The sequence below is a fragment of the Oryctolagus cuniculus genome, unplaced genomic scaffold (genome assembly GCF_051225735.1).
Source record: "Oryctolagus cuniculus isolate XC-2025 breed Fujian yellow rabbit unplaced genomic scaffold, ASM5122573v1 ptg000037l, whole genome shotgun sequence".
Taxonomy (NCBI): domain Eukaryota; kingdom Metazoa; phylum Chordata; class Mammalia; order Lagomorpha; family Leporidae; genus Oryctolagus; species Oryctolagus cuniculus.
Window position 1 is genome coordinate 648,927 of NW_028301697.1, and position 20,592 is coordinate 669,518.

A 20,592-nucleotide genomic window follows, 5' to 3' on the forward strand; every position below is an offset into this window, starting at 1 on the left:
ATATAAATTGCCTCCAAACTGAGTTTCACTGCGATTTTCAGGTGAATTCAGTCACAATTCCACAGGCAGTCAGCTGGAGGGGTGGATGAACTGGGAACAGCCGGTAACCTTGCGAATAAATCCAGCCCAATATCATTATGGATTCTTGCATTTCTTTGTCTTTTTTCTCATTTGTCTTATTTATCATGGTTTGTAATGAATTTTCTGATGTCAGCTTTGGTTTTGAAGCTGCAATATGGAGTTCAGGGCACCGGAGGAATGGCCTTTTTCCATCAGGGCACAGCTGTTGGCTTGCTCCAATTCTGGCTTGCTGTCATTATTTTGGGAGCCTCAGCTGACTTTTGGTTTCTTGAGTGGAAATTTCCTAAATGTTTTCTGGGTCTGAGTTGGTTTTGCCTTCTTCCTTCCCAAATTTTGTATTCTGACGGCATACAAACAAGAGTTTGGACAGAGTAGCCATTATGGAATGAAAAACACAACCAATAGGCGTTTGAAGCTTAGAAATCTACAGGTAACACGACCAAGGTGAGTTTTTGTGTTTTGGAAAGTCAAATGGAACACTTTGGCTAGGTGACAGATATTAATTGCCTCCAAACTGAGTTTCACTGCGATATTCAGGTTAATTCAGTCAGAATTCCACAGGGAGTCACCTGGAGGGGTAGATGAATCCGGGAACAGCCGGTTTCCTTGCGACTAAATCAAGCCCAATATCATTATGGATTCTTGCATTTCTTTGGCTCTTATTTTTCTTATTTATCATGGTTTGTAATGAATTTTCTGATGTGCGCTTTGGTTTTTAGGCTGGCATATGGAGTTCAGGGCACAAGAGGAATGGCATTTTCAATCAGGGCATAAGTGTTGGCTTGCTCCAATTCTGGCTTGCTGTCATTGTTTTGGGTGCCTCAGCCGATTTGTGGTTTCTTGAGCGGCATTTTCCTAAATGTTTTCTGGGTCTGAGTTGGTTTTTCCTTCTTCCTTCCCAAATTTTGTATTCTGATGCAATATAAACAAGAGTTTGGTCAAAGTAGCCATTATGAAATAAAAAACACAACAAACAAACATTTCAAGGTTATACATGTACAGAAAACACGACCAAGGTGAGTTTTTGTGTTTTGGAAAATCAAATGGAACACTTTGACTGAGGTGACAGATATTAATTGCCTCCAAACTGAGTTTCACTGCGATGTTCAGGTTAATTCAGTCGAATTCCACAGGTAGCCAGATGGAGGGGTGGATGAATCTGGGAACAGCCGGTTTCCTTGCGACTGAATCAAGCCCAATATCATTATGGATTCTTGCATTTCTTTGGCTTTTTTCTCATTTTTCTTATTTATGATGGTTTGTAATGAATTTTCTGATGTGAGCTTTGGTTTTGAGTCTGCAAGATGGAGTTCAGGGCACCGGAGGAATGGCCATATTCAATCAGGGCACAGACCTTTGCTTGCTCCAATTCTGGCTTACTGTCATTGGTTTGGGTGCCTCAGCTGAGTTTGCTTTCTTGAGCGGCAAGTTCCTAAATGTTTTCTGGGTCTGAGTTGGTTTTGCCTTCTTCCTTCAAATGTTGCTTCTGACGCAATACAAACAAGAGTTTAGACAGAGTAGCCATTATGAAATAAAAAACACAACAAATAGGCGTTTGAAGCTTAGACATCTACTGGTAACATGACCAAGGTGAGTTTTTGTGTTTTGGAATATAAAATGGAACACTTTGGCTGTGGTGACAGATATTAATTGCCTCCAAACTGAATTTCACTGTGATTTTCAGGTTAATTCAGTCAGAATTCCACAGGCAGTCAGCTGGAGGGGTGGATGAATCTGGGAACAACCGGTTTCCTTGCGACTAAATCAAACCTAATATCATTATGGAATCTTGCATTTCTTTGGATTTATTCTCATTTTTCTTATTTATCATGGTGTGTAATGAATTTTCTGATGTGAGCTTTGGTTTTGAGTCTGGAAGATGGAGTTCAGGGCAGAAGAGGATGGTTCTTTTTCAATCAGGGCACAGCTCTTTGCTTGCTCCAATTCTGGTTTAATGTAATTGGTTTGGGTACCTCAGCTGACTTTTGGTTTCTTGAGCGGCAATTTCCTACATGTTTTCTGGGTCTGAGTTGGTTTTGCCTTCTTCCTTGTCAAATTTTGTATTCTGACGCAATACAAAAAAGAGTTTGGTTAAAGTAGCCATTATGAAATAAAAACCACAACAAATAGGCTTTTGAAGCTTAGAAATCTACAGGTAACACGACCATGGTGAGTTTTTGTGTTTTGGAAAATCAAATGGAACACTTTGGCTGAGGTGACAGATATTAATTGCTTCCAAACTGAGTTTCACTGTGATTTTCAGGTTAATTCAGTCACAATTCCACAGGTAGTCAGCTGGAGGGGGGGATGAATCTGGGAAGAGCTGATTTCCTTGAGACTAAATCAAGCCCAATATCATTATGGATTCTTGCATTTCTTTGGCTTTTTCTCATTTCTCTTATGTATCATGGTTTGTAATAAATTTTCTGATGTGAGCTTTGGTTTTGAGTCTGCAATATGGAGTTCAGGGCACAAGAGGAAGGTTCTTTTTCAAACAGGGCACAGCCATTTGCTTGCTCCAGTTCTGGCTTACTGTCATTGTTTTGGGTGCCTCAGCTGATTTTTGGTGTGTTGAGTGGCAATTTCCTAAATGTTTTCTGGGTCAGAGTTGGTTTTGCCTTCTTCCTTCCCAAATTTTGTATTCTGACGCCATACAAACAAGAGGTTGGACAGAGGAGCCATTATGAAATAAAAAAAAACACAAGAAATAGGAGTTTGAAGCTTAGAAATCTACAGGTAACACGACCAAGGTGAGATTTTGTGTTTTGGAAAATCAAATGGAACACTTTGGCTGAGGTGACACATATTAATTGCCTCCAAACTGAGTTTCACTGCGATTTTCAGGTTAATTCTGTCAGAATTCCACAGGCTGTCAGCTGGAGGGGTGGATGAATCCGGGAAAGATGGTTTCCTTGCGACTAAATCAAGCCCAATATCATTGTGGATTCTTGCATTTCTTTGGCTTTTTTCTCATCTTTCTTATTTATCATGGTTTGTAATAAATTTTCGGATGTGAGCTTTGGTTTTGAGGCTGGCATTTTGAGTTCAGGGCACCGGAGGAATGGTCCTTTTCAAACATGGCACAGCTGTTGGCCTGCTCCAATTCTGGCTTGCTGTCATTTTATTTTGGGTGCCTCAGCTTATTTGTGGTTTCTTGAGTGGCAATTTTCTGAATGTTTTCTGGGTCTGAGTTGCTTTTGCCTTCTTCCTTGTCAAATTTTGTATTCTGACGCAATACAAAAAAGAGTTTCAGCAGAGTAGCCATTATGAAATAAAAAACACAACAAATAGGCGTTTGAAGCTTAGAAATCTACAGGTAACACGACCAAGGTGAGGTTATGTGTTTTGGATAATAAAATATCTGAGGTGACAGATATTAATTGCTTCCAAACTGAGTTTCACTGCGATTTTCAGGTGAATTCAGTCAGAATTCCACAGGCAGTCAGCTGCAGTGGTCGATGAATCCAGGAACAGCCGGTTTCCTTGAGACTAAATCAAGCCCTATATCATTATGCATTCTTGGAATTCTTTGGCTTTTTTCTCATTTTCCTTATTTATCATGGTTTGTAATGAATTTTCTGATGTGAGCTTTGGTTTTGAGGCTGCAATATGGAGTTCAGGGTAACAGAGGAATGGTCTTTTTCAAACAGGGCACAGCTGTTGGCCTGCTCCAATTCTGGCTTGCTGTCATTGTTTTGTGTGCCTCAGCCGATTATTGGTCTTTTGAGCGGCAATTTACTACATGTTTTCTGGGCCTGAATTGGTTTTACCTTCTTCCTTCCCAAATTTTGTATTCTGACGCAATACAAACAAGAGTTTCGGCAGAGTAGCCATTATGAAATAAAAAACACAACAAATAGTCATTTGAAGCTTAGAAATCGACAGGTAACACGAGCAAGGTGAGTTTTTGTGTTTTCGAAAATAAAATGGAACACTTTGGCTGAGGTGACAGATATTAATTGCCTCCAAACTGAGTTTCACTGCGATTTTCAGGTGAATTCAGTCAGAATTCCACAGGCAGTCAGCTGGAGGGGTGGATGAATCTGGGAACAGCCGGTTTCCTTGCGATTGAATCAAGCCCAATATCATTATAGATTCTTGCATTTCTTTGGCTTTTTTCTTATTTTTCTTATTTATCATGGTTTGTAATAAATTTTCTGATGTGAGCTTTATTTTGAGGCTGCAATATAGACTTCAGTGCAGAAGAGAATGGTTCTTTTTCAATCAGGGCACACCTCTTTGCTTGCTCCAATCTGGTTTAATGTCATTGCTTTGGGTACCTCTGCTGACTTTTGGTTTCTTGAGCGGCAATGTCCTAAATGATTTCTGGCTGTGAGTTGGTTTTGCCTTCTTCCTTCCCAAATGTTGTATTCTGATGCAATACAAACAAGAGTTTGGTTAAAGTAGCCATTATGAAATAAAAAACACAACAAATAGTCGTTTGAAGCTTAGAAATCTACAGGTAACACGACCAAGGGGAGTTTTTGTGTTTTGGAAAAGAAAATGGAACACTTTGGCTGAGGTGACAGATATTAATTGCCTCCAATCTGAGTTTCACTGCGATTTTCAGCTGAATTCAGTCAGAATTCCACAGGCAGTCAGCTGCAGTGGTCGATGAATCCTGGAACAGCCGGTTTCCTTGAGACTAAATCAAGCCCAATATCATTATGCATTCTTGGAATTCTTTCGCTTTTTTCTCATTTTCCTTATTTTTCATGGTTTGTAATGAATTTCCTGATGTGAGCTTTGGTTTTGAGGCTGCAATATGGAGTTCAGGGCACTGGAGGAATGGTCTTTTTCAAACAGGGCACAGCTTTTGGCCTGCTCCAATTCTGGCTTGCTGTTATTGTTTTGAGTGCCTCAGCTGACTTTTGGTTTCTTGAGCTGCAATTTCCTACATGTTTTCTGAGTCTGAGTTGGTTTTGCCATTTTCCTTCCCAAATTTTGTATTCTGACGCCATACAAACAAGAGTTTGGGGCGAGTAGCCAGTGTGAAATACAAAACACAACAAATAGTCTTTTGAAGCTTAGAAATCTACAGGTAACACGACCAAGGTGAGTTTTTGTGTTTTGGAAAATCAAATGGAACACTTTGGCTGAGGTGACAGATATTAATTGCCTCCAAAGTGAGTTTCACTGCGATTTTCAGGTAAATTCAGTCATAATTCCACAGGCAGTCAGCTGGAGGGGTTGATGAATCCGGGAACAGCCGGTTTCCTTGCAACTCAATCAAGCCCAATATCATTATGGATTCTTGCATTTCTTTGGCTTTTTTCTCATCTTTCTTATTTATCATGGTTTAAATGAATTTTCTGATGTGAGCTTTGGTTTTGAGGCTGCAATATGGAGTTCAGGGCACCGGAGGAATGGTCTTTTTCAAACAGGGCACAGCTGTTGGCCTGCTCCAATTCTGCCTTGCTGTCATTGTTTTGAGTGCCTCAGCCGATTTGTGGTTTTTTGAGCGGCAATTTCTTAAATGTTTTCTGGGTCTGAGTTGGTTTTGCCTTCTTCCTTCCCAAATTTTGTATTCTGACGCAATACAAACAAGAGTTTGGGCAGAGTGGCCATTATGAAATAAAAAACACTACAAATAGGCGTTCTAAGCTTAGAAATCTACAGGTAACACGACCAAGGGGAGTTTTTGTGTTTTGGAAAATACAATGGAACACTTTGGCTGATTTGAGAGATATTAATTGCCTCCAAACTGAGTTTCACTGCGATATTCAGGTTAATTCAGTCAGAATTCCACAGGCAGTCCGCTGAAGGGGTGGATGAATCCGGGAACAGCCGGTTTCCTTGCGACTAACTCAAGCCCAATATCATTATGGATTCTTGCATTTTTTGGCTTTTTTCTCCGTTTTCTTATTTATCATGGTTTGTAATGAATTTTCTGATGTGAGCTTTGGTTTTGAGGCTGGCATATTGAGTTCAGGGCACCGGAGGAATGGTCTTTTTCAAACAGGGCACAGCTGTTGGCATGCTCCAATTCTGCCTTGCTGTCATTGTTTTAAGTACCTCAGCCGATTTGTGGTTTCTTGAGCGGAAATTTTAAATGTTTTCTGGACAGAGTAGCCATTATGAAATAAAAAATACAACAAATAGGCGTTTGAAGCTTAGAAATCTACAGGTAACATGAGCAAGGTGAGTGTTTGTGTTTTAGATTATAAAATGGTCTGAGGTGACAGATATTAATTGCCTCCAAACTGAGTTTCACTGCGATTTTCAGGGTAATTCTGTCAGAATTCCACAGGCAGTCCGCTGGAGGGGTGGATGAATCCAGGAACAGCCGGTTTCCTTGCGACTAACTCAAAGACAATATCATTATGGATTCTTGCATTTGTTTGGCTTTTTTCTCATTTTTCTTATTTATCATGGTTTGCAATGCATTTTCTGATGTCAGCTTTGGTTTTGAGGCTGCAATATAGAGTTCAGGGCACCGGGGCAATGGTCTTTTTCAAACACGGCACAGCTATTGGCCTGCTACAATTCTGGCTTGCTGTCATTGTTTTGAGTGCCTCAGCCGATTAGTGGTTCTTGAGCGGCAATTTCCAAAATGTTTTCTGGGTCTGAGTTGGTTTTGCCTTCTTCCTTCCCAAATGTTGTATTCTGACACAATACAAACAAGTGTTTGGGCAGAGTAGCTATTATGAAATAAAAAACACAACAAATAGGCTTTTGAAGCTTAGAAATCTACAGGTAACACGACCAAGGTGAGTTTTTGTGTTTTGGAAAATCAAATGGAACACTTTGGCTGAGGTGACAGTTATTTACTGCCTCCAAACGGAGTTTCACTGCGATATTCAGGTTAATTCAGTCACAATTCCACAGGCAGTCAGCTGGAGGGGTGGATGAATCCGGGAACAGCCGGTTTCCTTGCGACTGAACCAAGCCCAATATCATTATGGATTCTTGCATTTCTTTGGCTTTTTTCTCATTTTTCTTATTTATCATGGTTTGTAATGAATTTTCTGATGTGAGCTTTGGTTTTGAGGCTGCAATATGGAGTTCAGGGCACCGGAGGAATAGTCTTTTTCAAACAGGGCACAGCTGTTGGCCTGCTCCAATTCTGGCTTGCTGTCATTGTTTTGAGTGCCTCAGCCGATTTGTGGTTTCTTGAGCGGCAATTTCCTAAATGTTTTCTGGGTCTGAGTTGGTTTTGCCTTCTTCCTTCCCAAATTTTGTATTCTGACGCAATACAAACAAGAGTTAGGGCAGAGTAGCCATTATGAAATAAAAAACACTACAAATAGGCGTTTGAAGCTCAGAAATCTACAGGTAACAGGACAAGATGAGGTTTTGTGTTTTGGCAAATAAAATGGAACACTTTGGCTGAGGTGACAGATATTAATGGCCTCCAAACTGAGTTTCACTGTGATATTCAGGTTAATTCAGTCAGAATTCCACAGGCCGTCAGCTCGAGGGGTGGATGAATCTGGGAACAGCCAATTTCTTTGTGACTAAATCAAGCCCAATATCATTATGGATTCTAGCATTTCTTTGGCTTTTTTCTCATTTTTCTTATTTATCATGGTTTGTAATGCATTTTCTGATGTGAGCTTTGGTTTTGAGGCTGCAATATGGAGTTCAGGGCACAAGAGGAAGGTTATTTTTCAAAAAGGGCACAGCTGTTGACTTGCTCCAATTCTGCCTTGCTGTCATTGTTTTGGGTGCCTTAGCTGACTTTTGGTTTCTTGAGCGGCAATTTGCTAAATGTTTTCTGTGTCTGAGAGGTTTTTGCCTTCTTCCTTCCCAAATTTTGTATTGTGACACAATACAAACATGTGTTCAGACAGAGTACCGATTATGAAATAAAAAACACAACAAATAGGCGTTGAAGGTTATGATTCTACAGGTATCATGACCAAGGTGAGTTTTTGAGTTTTGAAAAATCAAATGGAACACTTTGGCTGAGGTGACAGATATTAATTGCCTTCAAACTGAGTTTCACTGCATTTTTCAGGTAAATTCAGTCATAATTCCACAGGCAGTCAGCTGGAGGGGTTGATGAATCCGGGAACAGCCGGTTTCCTTGCAACTCAATCAAGCCCAATATCATTATGGATTCTTGCATTTCTTTGGCTTTTTTCTCATCTTTCTTATTTATCATGGTTTAAATGAATTTTCTGATGTGAGCTTTGGTTTTGAGTCTGCAATATGGAGTTCAGGGCACCGGAGGAATGGTCTTTTTCAAACAGGGCACAGCTGTTGGCCTGCTCCAATTCTGCCTTGCTGTCATTGTTTTGAGTGCCTCAGCCGATTTGTGGTTTTTTGAGCGGCAATTTCTTAAATGTTTTCTGGGTCTGAGTTGGTTTTGCCTTCTTCCTTCCCAAATTTTGTATTCTGACGCAATACAAACAAGAGTTTGGGCAGAGTGGCCATTATGAAATAAAAAACACTACAAATAGGCGTTCTAAGCTTAGAAATCTACAGGTAACACGACCAAGGGGAGTTTTTGTGTTTTGGAAAATACAATGGAACACTTTGGCTGAGGTGACAGATATTAATTGCCTCCAATCTGAGTTTCACTGCGATTTTCAGCTGAATTCAGTCAGAATTCCACAGGCAGTCAGCTGCAGTGGTCGATGAATCCTGGAACAGCCGGTTTAATTGAGACTAAATCAAGCCCAATATCATTATGCATTCTTGGAATTCTTTCGCTTTTTTCTCATTTTCCTTATTTTTCATGGTTTGTAATGAATTTCCTGATGTGAGCTTTGGTTTTGAGGCTGCAATATGGAGTTCAGGGCACTGGAGGAATGGTCTTTTTCAAACAGGGCACAGCTTTTGGCCTGCTCCAATTCTGGCTTGCTGTTATTGTTTTGAGTGCCTCAGCTGACTTTTGGTTTCTTGAGCTGCAATTTCCTACATGTTTTCTGAGTCTGAGTTGGTTTTGCCATTTTCCTTCCCAAATTTTGTATTCTGACGCCATACAAACAAGAGTTTGGGTCGAGTAGCCAGTGTGAAATACAAAACACAACAAATAGTCTTTTGAAGCTTAGAAATCTACAGGTAACACGACCAAGGTGAGTTTTTGTGTTTTGGAAAATCAAATGGAACACTTTGGCTGAGGTGACAGATATTAATTGCCTCCAAAGTGAGTTTCACTGCGATTTTCAGGTAAATTCAGTCATAATTCCACAGGCAGTCAGCTGGAGGGGTTGATGAATCCGGGAACAGCCGGTTTCCTTGCAACTCAATCAAGCCCAATATCATTATGGATTCTTGCATTTCTTTGGCTTTTTTCTCATCTTTCTTATTTATCATGGTTTAAATGAATTTTCTGATGTGAGCTTTGGTTTTGAGGCTGCAATATGGAGTTCAGGGCACCGGAGGAATGGTCTTTTTCAAACAGGGCACAGCTGTTGGCCTGCTCCAATTCTGCCTTGCTGTCATTGTTTTGAGTGCCTCAGCCGATTTGTGGTTTTTTGAGCGGCAATTTCTTAAATGTTTTCTGGGTCTGAGTTGGTTTTGCCTTCTTCCTTCCCAAATTTTGTATTCTGACGCAATACAAACAAGAGTTTGGGCAGAGTGGCCATTATGAAATAAAAAACACTACAAATAGGCGTTCTAAGCTTAGAAATCTACAGGTAACACGACCAAGGGGAGTTTTTGTGTTTTGGAAAATACAATGGAACACTTTGGCTGATTTGAGAGATATTAATTGCCTCCAAACTGAGTTTCACTGCGATATTCAGGTTAATTCAGTCAGAATTCCACAGGCAGTCCGCTGAAGGGGTGGATGAATCCGGGAACAGCCGGTTTCCTTGCGACTAACTCAAGCCCAATATCATTATGGATTCTTGCATTTTTTGGCTTTTTTCTCCGTTTTCTTATTTATCATGGTTTGTAATGAATTTTCTGATGTGAGCTTTGGTTTTGAGGCTGGCATATTGAGTTCAGGGCACCGGAGGAATGGTCTTTTTCAAACAGGGCACAGCTGTTGGCATGCTCCAATTCTGCCTTGCTGTCATTGTTTTAAGTACCTCAGCCGATTTGTGGTTTCTTGAGCGGAAATTTTAAATGTTTTCTGGACAGAGTAGCCATTATGAAATAAAAAATACAACAAATAGGCGTTTGAAGCTTAGAAATCTACAGGTAACATGAGCAAGGTGAGTGTTTGTGTTTTAGATTATAAAATGGTCTGAGGTGACAGATATTAATTGCCTCCAAACTGAGTTTCACTGCGATTTTCAGGGTAATTCTGTCAGAATTCCACAGGCAGTCCGCTGGAGGGGTGGATGAATCCAGGAACAGCCGGTTTCCTTGCGACTAACTCAAAGACAATATCATTATGGATTCTTGCATTTGTTTGGCTTTTTTCTCATTTTTCTTATTTATCATGGTTTGCAATGCATTTTCTGATGTCAGCTTTGGTTTTGAGGCTGCAATATAGAGTTCAGGGCACCGGGGCAATGGTCTTTTTCAAACACGGCACAGCTATTGGCCTGCTACAATTCTGGCTTGCTGTCATTGTTTTGAGTGCCTCAGCCGATTAGTGGTTCTTGAGCGGCAATTTCCAAAATGTTTTCTGGGTCTGAGTTGGTTTTGCCTTCTTCCTTCCCAAATGTTGTATTCTGACACAATACAAACAAGTGTTTGGGCAGAGTAGCTATTATGAAATAAAAAACACAACAAATAGGCTTTTGAAGCTTAGAAATCTACAGGTAACACGACCAAGGTGAGTTTTTGTGTTTTGGAAAATCAAATGGAACACTTTGGCTGAGGTGACAGTTATTTACTGCCTCCAAACGGAGTTTCACTGCGATATTCAGGTTAATTCAGTCACAATTCCACAGGCAGTCAGCTGGAGGGGTGGATGAATCCGGGAACAGCCGGTTTCCTTGCGACTGAACCAAGCCCAATATCATTATGGATTCTTGCATTTCTTTGGCTTTTTTCTCATTTTTCTTATTTATCATGGTTTGTAATGAATTTTCTGATGTGAGCTTTGGTTTTGAGGCTGCAATATGGAGTTCAGGGCACCGGAGGAATAGTCTTTTTCAAACAGGGCACAGCTGTTGGCCTGCTCCAATTCTGGCTTGCTGTCATTGTTTTGAGTGCCTCAGCCGATTTGTGGTTTCTTGAGCGGCAATTTCCTAAATGTTTTCTGGGTCTGAGTTGGTTTTGCCTTCTTCCTTCCCAAATTTTGTATTCTGACGCAATACAAACAAGAGTTAGGGCAGAGTAGCCATTATGAAATAAAAAACACTACAAATAGGCGTTTGAAGCTCAGAAATCTACAGGTAACAGGACAAGATGAGGTTTTGTGTTTTGGCAAATAAAATGGAACACTTTGGCTGAGGTGACAGATATTAATGGCCTCCAAACTGAGTTTCACTGCGATATTCAGGTTAATTCAGTCAGAATTCCACAGGCCGTCAGCTCGAGGGGTGGATGAATCTGGGAACAGCCAATTTCTTTGCGACTAAATCAAGCCCAATATCATTATGGATTCTAGCATTTCTTTGGCTTTTTTCTCATTTTTCTTATTTATCATGGTTTGTAATGCATTTTCTGATGTGAGCTTTGGTTTTGAGGCTGCAATATGGAGTTCAGGGCACAAGAGGAAGGTTATTTTTCAAAAAGGGCACAGCTGTTGACTTGCTCCAATTCTGCCTTGCTGTCATTGTTTTGGGTGCCTTAGCTGACTTTTGGTTTCTTGAGCGGCAATTTGCTAAATGTTTTCTGTGTCTGAGAGGTTTTTGCCTTCTTCCTTCCCAAATTTTGTATTGTGACACAATACAAACATGTGTTCAGACAGAGTACCGATTATGAAATAAAAAACACAACAAATAGGCGTTGAAGGTTATGATTCTACAGGTATCATGACCAAGGTGAGTTTTTGAGTTTTGAAAAATCAAATGGAACACTTTGGCTGAGGTGACAGATATTAATTGCCTTCAAACTGAGTTTCACTGCATTTTTCAGGTAAATTCAGTCATAATTCCACAGGCAGTCAGCTGGAGGGGTTGATGAATCCGGGAACAGCCGGTTTCCTTGCAACTCAATCAAGCCCAATATCATTATGGATTCTTGCATTTCTTTGGCTTTTTTCTCATCTTTCTTATTTATCATGGTTTAAATGAATTTTCTGATGTGAGCTTTGGTTTTGAGTCTGCAATATGGAGTTCAGGGCACCGGAGGAATGGTCTTTTTCAAACAGGGCACAGCTGTTGGCCTGCTCCAATTCTGCCTTGCTGTCATTGTTTTGAGTGCCTCAGCCGATTTGTGGTTTTTTGAGCGGCAATTTCTTAAATGTTTTCTGGGTCTGAGTTGGTTTTGCCTTCTTCCTTCCCAAATTTTGTATTCTGACGCAATACAAACAAGAGTTTGGGCAGAGTGGCCATTATGAAATAAAAAACACTACAAATAGGCGTTCTAAGCTTAGAAATCTACAGGTAACACGACCAAGGGGAGTTTTTGTGTTTTGGAAAATACAATGGAACACTTTGGCTGAGGTGACAGATATTAATTGCCTCCAATCTGAGTTTCACTGCGATTTTCAGCTGAATTCAGTCAGAATTCCACAGGCAGTCAGCTGCAGTGGTCGATGAATCCTGGAACAGCCGGTTTAATTGAGACTAAATCAAGCCCAATATCATTATGCATTCTTGGAATTCTTTCGCTTTTTTCTCATTTTCCTTATTTTTCATGGTTTGTAATGAATTTCCTGATGTGAGCTTTGGTTTTGAGGCTGCAATATGGAGTTCAGGGCACTGGAGGAATGGTCTTTTTCAAACAGGGCACAGCTTTTGGCCTGCTCCAATTCTGGCTTGCTGTTATTGTTTTGAGTGCCTCAGCTGACTTTTGGTTTCTTGAGCTGCAATTTCCTACATGTTTTCTGAGTCTGAGTTGGTTTTGCCATTTTCCTTCCCAAATTTTGTATTCTGACGCCATACAAACAAGAGTTTGGGTCGAGTAGCCAGTGTGAAATACAAAACACAACAAATAGTCTTTTGAAGCTTAGAAATCTACAGGTAACACGACCAAGGTGAGTTTTTGTGTTTTGGAAAATCAAATGGAACACTTTGGCTGAGGTGACAGATATTAATTGCCTCCAAAGTGAGTTTCACTGCGATTTTCAGGTAAATTCAGTCATAATTCCACAGGCAGTCAGCTGGAGGGGTTGATGAATCCGGGAACAGCCGGTTTCCTTGCAACTCAATCAAGCCCAATATCATTATGGATTCTTGCATTTCTTTGGCTTTTTTCTCATCTTTCTTATTTATCATGGTTTAAATGAATTTTCTGATGTGAGCTTTGGTTTTGAGGCTGCAATATGGAGTTCAGGGCACCGGAGGAATGGTCTTTTTCAAACAGGGCACAGCTGTTGGCCTGCTCCAATTCTGCCTTGCTGTCATTGTTTTGAGTGCCTCAGCCGATTTGTGGTTTTTTGAGCGGCAATTTCTTAAATGTTTTCTGGGTCTGAGTTGGTTTTGCCTTCTTCCTTCCCAAATTTTGTATTCTGACGCAATACAAACAAGAGTTTGGGCAGAGTGGCCATTATGAAATAAAAAACACTACAAATAGGCGTTCTAAGCTTAGAAATCTACAGGTAACACGACCAAGGGGAGTTTTTGTGTTTTGGAAAATACAATGGAACACTTTGGCTGATTTGAGAGATATTAATTGCCTCCAAACTGAGTTTCACTGCGATATTCAGGTTAATTCAGTCAGAATTCCACAGGCAGTCCGCTGAAGGGGTGGATGAATCCGGGAACAGCCGGTTTCCTTGCGACTAACTCAAGCCCAATATCATTATGGATTCTTGCATTTTTTGGCTTTTTTCTCCGTTTTCTTATTTATCATGGTTTGTAATGAATTTTCTGATGTGAGCTTTGGTTTTGAGGCTGGCATATTGAGTTCAGGGCACCGGAGGAATGGTCTTTTTCAAACAGGGCACAGCTGTTGGCATGCTCCAATTCTGCCTTGCTGTCATTGTTTTAAGTACCTCAGCCGATTTGTGGTTTCTTGAGCGGAAATTTTAAATGTTTTCTGGACAGAGTAGCCATTATGAAATAAAAAATACAACAAATAGGCGTTTGAAGCTTAGAAATCTACAGGTAACATGAGCAAGGTGAGTGTTTGTGTTTTAGATTATAAAATGGTCTGAGGTGACAGATATTAATTGCCTCCAAACTGAGTTTCACTGCGATTTTCAGGGTAATTCTGTCAGAATTCCACAGGCAGTCCGCTGGAGGGGTGGATGAATCCAGGAACAGCCGGTTTCCTTGCGACTAACTCAAAGACAATATCATTATGGATTCTTGCATTTGTTTGGCTTTTTTCTCATTTTTCTTATTTATCATGGTTTGCAATGCATTTTCTGATGTCAGCTTTGGTTTTGAGGCTGCAATATAGAGTTCAGGGCACCGGGGCAATGGTCTTTTTCAAACACGGCACAGCTATTGGCCTGCTACAATTCTGGCTTGCTGTCATTGTTTTGAGTGCCTCAGCCGATTAGTGGTTCTTGAGCGGCAATTTCCAAAATGTTTTCTGGGTCTGAGTTGGTTTTGCCTTCTTCCTTCCCAAATGTTGTATTCTGACACAATACAAACAAGTGTTTGGGCAGAGTAGCTATTATGAAATAAAAAACACAACAAATAGGCTTTTGAAGCTTAGAAATCTACAGGTAACACGACCAAGGTGAGTTTTTGTGTTTTGGAAAATCAAATGGAACACTTTGGCTGAGGTGACAGTTATTTACTGCCTCCAAACGGAGTTTCACTGCGATATTCAGGTTAATTCAGTCACAATTCCACAGGCAGTCAGCTGGAGGGGTGGATGAATCCGGGAACAGCCGGTTTCCTTGCGACTGAACCAAGCCCAATATCATTATGGATTCTTGCATTTCTTTGGCTTTTTTCTCATTTTTCTTATTTATCATGGTTTGTAATGAATTTTCTGATGTGAGCTTTGGTTTTGAGGCTGCAATATGGAGTTCAGGGCACCGGAGGAATAGTCTTTTTCAAACAGGGCACAGCTGTTGGCCTGCTCCAATTCTGGCTTGCTGTCATTGTTTTGAGTGCCTCAGCCGATTTGTGGTTTCTTGAGCGGCAATTTCCTAAATGTTTTCTGGGTCTGAGTTGGTTTTGCCTTCTTCCTTCCCAAATTTTGTATTCTGACGCAATACAAACAAGAGTTAGGGCAGAGTAGCCATTATGAAATAAAAAACACTACAAATAGGCGTTTGAAGCTCAGAAATCTACAGGTAACAGGACAAGATGAGGTTTTGTGTTTTGGCAAATAAAATGGAACACTTTGGCTGAGGTGACAGATATTAATGGCCTCCAAACTGAGTTTCACTGCGATATTCAGGTTAATTCAGTCAGAATTCCACAGGCCGTCAGCTCGAGGGGTGGATGAATCTGGGAACAGCCAATTTCTTTGCGACTAAATCAAGCCCAATATCATTATGGATTCTAGCATTTCTTTGGCTTTTTTCTCATTTTTCTTATTTATCATGGTTTGTAATGCATTTTCTGATGTGAGCTTTGGTTTTGAGGCTGCAATATGGAGTTCAGGGCACAAGAGGAAGGTTATTTTTCAAAAAGGGCACAGCTGTTGACTTGCTCCAATTCTGCCTTGCTGTCATTGTTTTGGGTGCCTTAGCTGACTTTTGGTTTCTTGAGCGGCAATTTGCTAAATGTTTTCTGTGTCTGAGAGGTTTTTGCCTTCTTCCTTCCCAAATTTTGTATTGTGACACAATACAAACATGTGTTCAGACAGAGTACCGATTATGAAATAAAAAACACAACAAATAGGCGTTGAAGGTTATGATTCTACAGGTATCATGACCAAGGTGAGTTTTTGAGTTTTGAAAAATCAAATGGAACACTTTGGCTGAGGTGACAGATATTAATTGCCTTCAAACTGAGTTTCACTGCATTTTTCAGGTAAATTCAGTCATAATTCCACAGGCAGTCAGCTGGAGGGGTTGATGAATCCGGGAACAGCCGGTTTCCTTGCAACTCAATCAAGCCCAATATCATTATGGATTCTTGCATTTCTTTGCCTTTTTTCTCATCTTTCTTATTTATCATGGTTTAAATGAATTTTCTGATGTGAGCTTTGGTTTTGAGTCTGCAATATGGAGTTCAGGGCACCGGAGGAATGGTCTTTTTCAAACAGGGCACAGCTGTTGGCCTGCTCCAATTCTGCCTTGCTGTCATTGTTTTGAGTGCCTCAGCCGATTTGTGGTTTTTTGAGCGGCAATTTCTTAAATGTTTTCTGGGTCTGAGTTGGTTTTGCCTTCTTCCTTCCCAAATTTTGTATTCTGACGCAATACAAACAAGAGTTTGGGCAGAGTGGCCATTATGAAATAAAAAACACTACAAATAGGCGTTCTAAGCTTAGAAATCTACAGGTAACACGACCAAGGGGAGTTTTTGTGTTTTGGAAAATACAATGGAACACTTTGGCTGATTTGAGAGATATTAATTGCCTCCAAACTGAGTTTCACTGCGATATTCAGGTTAATTCAGTCAGAATTCCACAGGCAGTCCGCTGAAGGGGTGGATGAATCCGGGAACAGCCGGTTTCCTTGCGACTAACTCAAGCCCAATATCATTATGGATTCTTGCATTTTTTGGCTTTTTTCTCCGTTTTCTTATTTTTATCATGGTTTGTAATGAATTTTCTGATGTGAGCTTTGGTTTTGAGGCTGGCATATTGAGTTCAGGGCACCGGAGGAATGGTCTTTTTCAAACAGGGCACAGCTGTTGGCATGCTCCAATTCTGCCTTGCTGTCATTGTTTTAAGTACCTCAGCCGATTTGTGGTTTCTTGAGCGGAAATTTTAAATGTTTTCTGGACAGAGTAGCCATTATGAAATAAAAAATACAACAAATAGGCGTTTGAAGCTTAGAAATCTACAGGTAACATGAGCAAGGTGAGTGTTTGTGTTTTAGATTATAAAATGGTCTGAGGTGACAGATATTAATTGCCTCCAAACTGAGTTTCACTGCGATTTTCAGGGTAATTCTGTCAGAATTCCACAGGCAGTCCGCTGGAGGGGTGGATGAATCCAGGAACAGCCGGTTTCCTTGCGACTAACTCAAAGACAATATCATTATGGATTCTTGCATTTGTTTGGCTTTTTTCTCATTTTTCTTATTTATCATGGTTTGCAATGCATTTTCTGATGTCAGCTTTGGTTTTGAGGCTGCAATATAGAGTTCAGGGCACCGGGGCAATGGTCTTTTTCAAACACGGCACAGCTATTGGCCTGCTACAATTCTGGCTTGCTGTCATTGTTTTGAGTGCCTCAGCCGATTAGTGGTTCTTGAGCGGCAATTTCCAAAATGTTTTCTGGGTCTGAGTTGGTTTTGCCTTCTTCCTTCCCAAATGTTGTATTCTGACACAATACAAACAAGTGTTTGGGCAGAGTAGCTATTATGAAATAAAAAACACAACAAATAGGCTTTTGAAGCTTAGAAATCTACAGGTAACACGACCAAGGTGAGTTTTTGTGTTTTGGAAAATCAAATGGAACACTTTGGCTGAGGTGACAGTTATTTACTGCCTCCAAACGGAGTTTCACTGCGATATTCAGGTTAATTCAGTCACAATTCCACAGGCAGTCAGCTGGAGGGGTGGATGAATCCGGGAACAGCCGGTTTCCTTGCAACTCAATCAAGCCCAATATCATTATGGATTCTTGCATTTCTTTGGCTTTTTTCTCATTTTTCTTATTTATCATGGTTTGTAATGAATTTTCTGATGTGAGCTTTGGTTTTGAGGCTGCAATATGGAGTTCAGGGCACCGGAGGAATAGTCTTTTTCAAACAGGGCACAGCTGTTGGCCTGCTCCAATTCTGGCTTGCTGTCATTGTTTTGAGTGCCTCAGCCGATTTGTGGTTTCTTGAGCGGCAATTTCCTAAATGTTTTCTGGGTCTGAGTTGGTTTTGCCTTCTTCCTTCCCAAATTTTGTATTCTGACGCAATACAAACAAGAGTTAGGGCAGAGTAGCCATTATGAAATAAAAAACACTACAAATAGGCGTTTGAAGCTCAGAAATCTACAGGTAACATGACCAAAGTGGGTTTTTGTGTTTTGGCAAATAAAATGGAACACTTTGGCTGAGGTGACAGATATTAATGGCCTCCAAACTGAGTTTCACTGCGATATTCAGGTTAATTCAGTCAGAATTCCACAGGCCGTCAGCTCGAGGGGTGGATGAATCTGGGAACAGCCAATTTCTTTGCGACTAAATCAAGCCCAATATCATTATGGATTCTAGCATTTCTTTGGCTTTTTTCTCATTTTTCTTATTTATCATGGTTTGTAATGCATTTTCTGATGTGAGCTTTGGTTTTGAGGCTGCAATATGGAGTTCAGGGCACAAGAGGAAGGTTATTTTTCAAAAAGGGCACAGCTGTTGACTTGCTCCAATTCTGCCTTGCTGTCATTGTTTTGGGTGCCTTAGCTGACTTTTGGTTTCTTGAGCGGCAATTTGCTAAATGTTTTCTGTGTCTGAGAGGTTTTTGCCTTCTTCCTTCCCAAATTTTGTATTGTGACACAATACAAACATGTGTTCAGACAGAGTACCGATTATGAAATAAAAAACACAACAAATAGGCGTTGAAGGTTATGATTCTACAGGTATCATGACCAAGGTGAGTTTTTGAGTTTTGAAAAATCAAATGGAACACTTTGGCTGAGGTGACAGATATTAATTGCCTTCAAACTGAGTTTCACTGCATTTTTCAGGTTAATTCAGTCAGAATTCCACAGGCAGTCAGCTGTGTAGGGGTGGATGAATGCAGGAACATCCGGTTTCCTTGCGACTAAATCAAGTCCAATATCATTATGGATTCTTGCATTTCTTTGGCTTTTTTCTCATTTTTCTTATTTGTAATGGTTTGTAATGCATTTTCTGATGTGAGCTTTGGTTTTGAGGCTGGCATATTGAGTTCAGGGCACAAGAGGATGGTTCTGTTTCAATCAGGGCACAGTTTTTGATTTGCTCCAATTCCGGCTTGCTGTCATTGTTTTGGATGCCTCAGAAGATTCGTGGTTTCTTGAGTGGCAATTTCATAAATGTTTTCTGTGTCTGAGTTGGATTTGCCTTCTTATTCCCAAATTTTGTATTCTGATGCAATGCAAAGAAGAGTTTGGACAGAGTAGCCATTATGAAATAAACAACACAACAAATAGGCATTTGAAGCTTGGAAATCTACAGGTAACAAGACCAAGGTGATTTTTTGTGTTTTGTAAAATCAAATGGAACACTTTGGCTGAGGTGACAGATATTAATTGCCTCCAATCTGAGTTTCACTGCGATTTTCAGCTGAATTCAGTCAGAATTCCACACGCAGTCAGCTGGAGTGTTGGATGAATCCGGGAACAGCCGGTTTCCTTGCAACTAAATCCAGTTCAATATCATTATGGTTTCTTGCATTTCTTGGCTTTTTTCTCATTTTTCTTATGTATCGTGGTTTGTAATGAATTTCCTGATGTGAGCTTTGGTTTTGAGGCTGGAATATGGAGTTCAGGGTACCGGAAGAATGGCCTTTTTCAATCAGGACTCAGCTGATTGCCTGCTCCAATTCTGGCTTGCTGTCATGGTTTTGGGAGCCTCAGTTGACTTTTGGTTTCTTGAGTGGCAATTTACTAAATGTTTTCTGGGTCCGAGTTGGCTTTGCCTTCTACCTTCCGAAATTTTGTATGTTGATGCAATACAAGCAAGATTTTGGACAGAGTAGCCATTATGAAATAAAAAACACAACAAATAGGCGTTTGACGCTTTGAAATCTATAGGAAACATGACTAAAGTGAGTTTTTTTGTTTTGGAAAATAAAATGGAACACTTTGGCTGAGGTGACAGATATTAATTGTCTCCAAACCGAATTTCACTGCCATTTTGAGGTTAATTCAGTCAGAATCCCTATTCACTCAGCTGGGAGTTGTGGATGAATCTGGAAACAGCTGTTTACTTAGGAATAAATCAAGCCCAATATCACTAAGAAAACTTGCATTTCTTTGGCTTTTTTCTGATTTTTCCTATTTATCATGGTTTGAAATGAATTTTCTGATGTGAGCTTTGGTTTTGTGGCTGGCATATTGAGTTTAGGGCACAAGAGGAAGGTTCTTTTTCAATCAGGGCACAGCTGTTGGCGTGCTCCAGTTCTGCTTGCTGTCATTGTTTTGGATTCCTTAGCTGATTTGTGGATTCTTTTTCTGCAGTTTCCTAAATGTTTTCTGGGTCTGAGTCGGATTTGCCTTCTTATTCCCAAATTTTGTATTCTGACGCAATACAAGCAAGATTTTGGACAGAGTAGCCATTATGAAAGAAAAAAAAAAACACAGTAAATTGCCCTTTCAGGATTAGAAGTCTACAGGCAACACGACAAAGATGAGTTTTTGTGTTTTGGAAAATGACATGGAACACTTCTGCTGAGGGGACAGATACTAATTCCCTCCAAATTGAGTGTGAGTGCGATTTTGAGGTGAATTGAGTCAGAATTCCAAAGTCAGTCTGTGGAAGGGGGGTTGAATCCGTAAACAGCCT